The following is a 4,414-nucleotide window of genomic DNA, read 5'->3' on the forward strand; positions in this document are numbered from 1 at the left end:
GATGAGCCTACGTAACTTTGCAAAAGGTTTCCAGCCAAAGGAAGTGAGTACCTACCGGGTGCTGTCCACCACGGAGAGCCAGCGCCAGTTTCGCCCCCGGGAGTGCAGCAGATTGCAAGGCAGCTGCGAGGAGCTCAGGCAGGGGAAGAAGCACACCCCTGGGAGCCCAGCGTCCTCATTGCTTCCACCTCTGCCACTAACCTGATGTGCGACCTTGAAAACGCCACTCTGCAAATCCCCTTCGGCCTCTTATTTATAGCAGATTGTCAGGTCCAGCCTGAAGCTTATCTGAGTCCAGGGACTGACCAGGAGAGGAGGGTGGATTTAAACTGGACATTGCTGTCTGCTCCTCAGCCTCAGGTACAGCCAAATACCTTACGCTGCACAACCAACACCGAGTCTGGTGGAAATGAGGACACTCAGAGCCCTCCTGGATGCTCTCTGCTGGGACATGAGACACTGTGGCCGAGATTCAGCTCTCCTGACACTAAACAGCCACGGGAGCAATACCCCTGTAAGTGCTCATTGTTTGAGCTCAGCAGAAACAATGGAGAGGAACAGGCACTTTTAGGGCAGTTTGTCCAATGTATTTTTAGATGTCCAACTCAGTGTGGATGAATCATGGCTCAAAAGTGTGTGCTCCTCTCCAGTGACTATGAAAGGAGTCTGGAGAACTGCCTTTCATGCAGATAGTCATGTTATACAGATTGGCAAGATGAATTTTGCCCTTTTAACATGGGGGAAAGGAAGGAAACAAAGCAGCACCCCCTCAGGTTACACTGAAGTGAGAACACCCTCCCAGTGCTCTGTGCTTCCCTCCCCAATTGGGTTACTAGATGATACACAACCACCTTCACCTTTGGGCTTGGCTATGCTAGAAGAATTTCATTCAGTTATTGAACTTGAATATTTCACCAAATATTCCTGCAAGCAGAGCTGCACATTGCTCACAGTACAAGAGCCTCCAAGAAGCCGGACACGCTTATAGTTTGGCAACTTTCATTCCCTTCCCTGCATCACTGAGGTGGTTATTAACAACACAAACCCACACAACACAGAGGTCTCTAATGGAAATTGAACAGAACCCATTTCTGAAGTGTCTTTACAACCACTTCATGGATGGATGGATGTACACAGGCTGTGTGTCACAGACCAAGGTGTGTCCAGTGTATTCATTCCCCTCTCTGCCTCACCCTTTTGCTCCAGCGTTCACCAACTTCTAGTCTTTTTCCTGGCAACCAACAGGCCAGAAGATTCAGAAAACAGAACTTTTTCCCGCAAACCCCACATTTCTGCCTCCTCCCTACACTTCCATGTAAGTAATTAAAAATGCTTTGTTTTCCATCTTAATTGTCATTTCCTTTGATAGAACTTGCAGCCTAAGTCTTAATGCTCAGATAACTAATGCCATTCTTTTCTCTTCTTCCTCAGCCCTGGTCACACACATTGCTCGTACCAGGGTCAGCAGTTCCTTAAACACCTCGTGAGCCAATCTGTGCAGCTGCATTGTGCAGGGAGTTATCAGCAGGCTGCAGGAAGGATAGAAAGCAAATATGCCTCCCTACGAAACCAAAGTTATGTCCAGAGTCAAAGCTCTGCCCCATTTCCCCTCCTGTGGGGAGATAACAGCGTGTTCTGCACCAGCCCTTTCTCTCAGAGCTTTCTGCTGTGCACACAGTTTTATCCCCACTCGCTCTTCTGTCCCTGTCCTGGTACCTCTGCATCTCCACAGAAGCAGATTGTTCCATCTCCTGCTGTGAATACTGTGATTTAGGTGATCTACAGAGGTTGTCTTCTTTGTACCCTCACCAACATCAGGAACTGTGTGTGATTCATAAAGGTGGCAGGAAGCTGGCCAGCGTTTGTTCAGTGACACTATTTAGTCTTCCCATCTCTACTCTGCAATCCTTTTGCAAAGAAAATGCTCCAAACATGAGAGGTCTGTCCCCTCTCAGCATTATCCCAAGCCAAAATACATTCATCCTTCACAGGGATTACTTGCTACTGGCACCCTTCATGCTCTGTAGGATGCAAGTCCTTACCAGGAAGGGTAATGCAGCTCAATTCATGTCCTACGGGGTAACACACTGTAAATTTTTTGATTCACAGTCTAGTAGCTGCAGGTTCTACTGCAGGTATAACCTCCTGCTCCTCCTGCAGGAACTGCATGTTGGCATGGAGAGAGCGGGGTGAACATCACCTGTCCCTTAACATGGATATACCACTTGTACTTCCATACATTTACACTCCTGACCAATTCATCCACACCAGCTGAAGTAAAAAACTCCCCCTGACCCAAGTCAGGTCTTGATTCCCCCCTCCGGGGAGCACAGATGCCAAAAATCAGATCAACGTGATCTACATGGCCACCTCTGCCTCAGTTACAGGAGTCCCCCACACAAACCATCCAGCAGTACAATTCAGCAAGGAAAGATTAAGTGAGAGGTGTATGAAATGTCACCTTCCCTTTAATCACAGCTTATGGATCCATCCCAAAGCGTTACTCATACAGTGCTCCACACTCCACATGCGTATAATCCCACTGCCTAATCCAACTACTTGTTCAAACAGGCATGTTGCTAGGAGTGGGTCCTTGCCATCAGTGGCAGCATTCCTTCAAGACCACGTCCTCTCTCACATCTAGAAGCACCATGACAGCTCAGAAAAACCTGCAGGAAAGGTAGAGCAAGCGTGGTGCACACACAGCTCATCCCTTCAACAGGACACAGCCCATGGCCATCCTCTCCCACACTGCCAGATCTTGTTGGGGAAACACTTCATTTGTGGTAAGCAACAGATAAGCATCTCTGCACCAACACAGAAAAAGCATCTCAGCTGGTAGACTTTGAAAACCGGTATTTATTGAGCCTCAGGGAAGAAAATAAATTGGCTAAATGGGCTGAAAGGCACAGCTTCACTAGGAAGAGCTTGGATTGTCTCTTTGCATCTTCCGGCACAAACCCGGCCATTGAGAGCCCAGATCTAAAACAGAGCCGCAGTTGCTAAGAAAACAGCGCTGCAAACAGATGTCAGGAGATGATTCACGGAGTAAGGGCATATCCCTGTACTACAGATAAACCAAAATGAATGAGGCTCTTTATACCTGATCTCCCAAGCTGGGCTTCTTCATACCCGCTTTGGGACTTTTTCTTTAGTTCCTTTCTGTATTCAGATGCTGAGGAAACTGAGCAGAGCTGAACTCACTGTTTATGGAATAATTATTGTAAAGGGGTTTTACAATGTGCATAATGAATTCAATAAATGGGCTAAACTGTGGCCCATTTTTCCCCTGAAACAAAGCAAATTTCTCCCAAAACATGAAGCAACCTTTCCCAAAAACATATCACAACGCACAGATAAAACTGTAATAAAACGCACAGATAAAAACTACAAAGGAACAAACAGTAACTGGTTGGGGCTTTTTTTCTTACTTTCTCTTTCACCATAAAACTTAAAATTAGCAGCTAGGGAGATAAAGCATTTTCAAGCTATTAGATCATTAGCCAGCAATGCATCCTGCTCCTTGACTCACTTCATTGTGTCTGCGCTTAAAATCTTTGCCTGACAAATAAATGAAAAATAGCTGGCACACTACAGGACTGGTCAAGTGCTACTGATACCAAGGAAATTCTCAGTTACTTTACTGAACTTTTAGTCAGATTTAATAGGAGAAAGATTAGCTCCTTTCTTAGAATATCCAGAATCATATAACATCCTGAGTTGGAAGGAACCCCCAAGGAGCAAGTACAGTTCCTTTGCCCCTCTAAAACCACCATGCTCAAATCTTAGCATTGTGTGATACCAGTGGTACTTAGCTTCCTGAGGGTATTTGCAAGTGTGCTGGTTTGGACAGTAAGGAATTGTTTAAGTAAAGGAACTTTAATACATGTTTCTATAGACAACTCAGGTAAAAAGGCAATTATCATTCATTACCATTCATTAGGAAGAAGGGAGAATGAACATTAATTTATACACTTCGGAATAGGGTGTTTGTACAGCATTTCACATGAGGGGGGCACAAACATTGCCACTGCACACATCAGTACAGGGTGATACGTTATTGTGGTCACTGCTGGTGTTGCACCTCCAAATTCCAGCGTCACTGCCCATCCCTCTCTCTTCAACTCATCCCCACTGCCACCACCCGCAGTTGCCAGGGCTTCCTCTCCCCTGCCACCTCCCCTGTCACTCCACACCACCCCACCCTCTCTTGCTATGACATGCTGCCTTCTGCCTTGGAAATCAATTATTTAGGCTGCCCTGATTTCAGCTTGAGGTGGCTGTGTGTGCAGATACTGTTATTGTGAGCAGAGTTTACAGCTGCCACGGTGCTCCTTCTCAGAGCTATCAAGCCACCCCAGAAGTGGCTGAAGACCATGACACAGCTAACCAGGCGCCAGCAGCCGCGCGTGTC

At 46.5% G+C, this 4,414-nt stretch overlaps 1 protein-coding gene across 1 annotated transcript in view; it reads right to left on the minus strand.

Annotated features, from left to right (window-relative positions):
* The window catches only part of SYNE2 (spectrin repeat containing nuclear envelope protein 2), a 170,785-nt gene extending 170,622 nt beyond the window's left edge, over nucleotides 1–163 (minus strand). The window contains 1 exon segment of the mRNA XM_017738829.1: nucleotides 56–163. The gene's annotated coding sequence lies outside the window, so the exon portion shown is untranslated.
* Between the last annotated feature and the right edge of the window lie 4,251 nt (nucleotides 164–4,414).

This window comes from Corvus brachyrhynchos, unplaced genomic scaffold (assembly GCF_000691975.1).
Source record: "Corvus brachyrhynchos isolate BGI_N302 unplaced genomic scaffold, ASM69197v1 scaffold245, whole genome shotgun sequence".
NCBI classification, from domain to species: Eukaryota; Metazoa; Chordata; class Aves; order Passeriformes; family Corvidae; genus Corvus; species Corvus brachyrhynchos.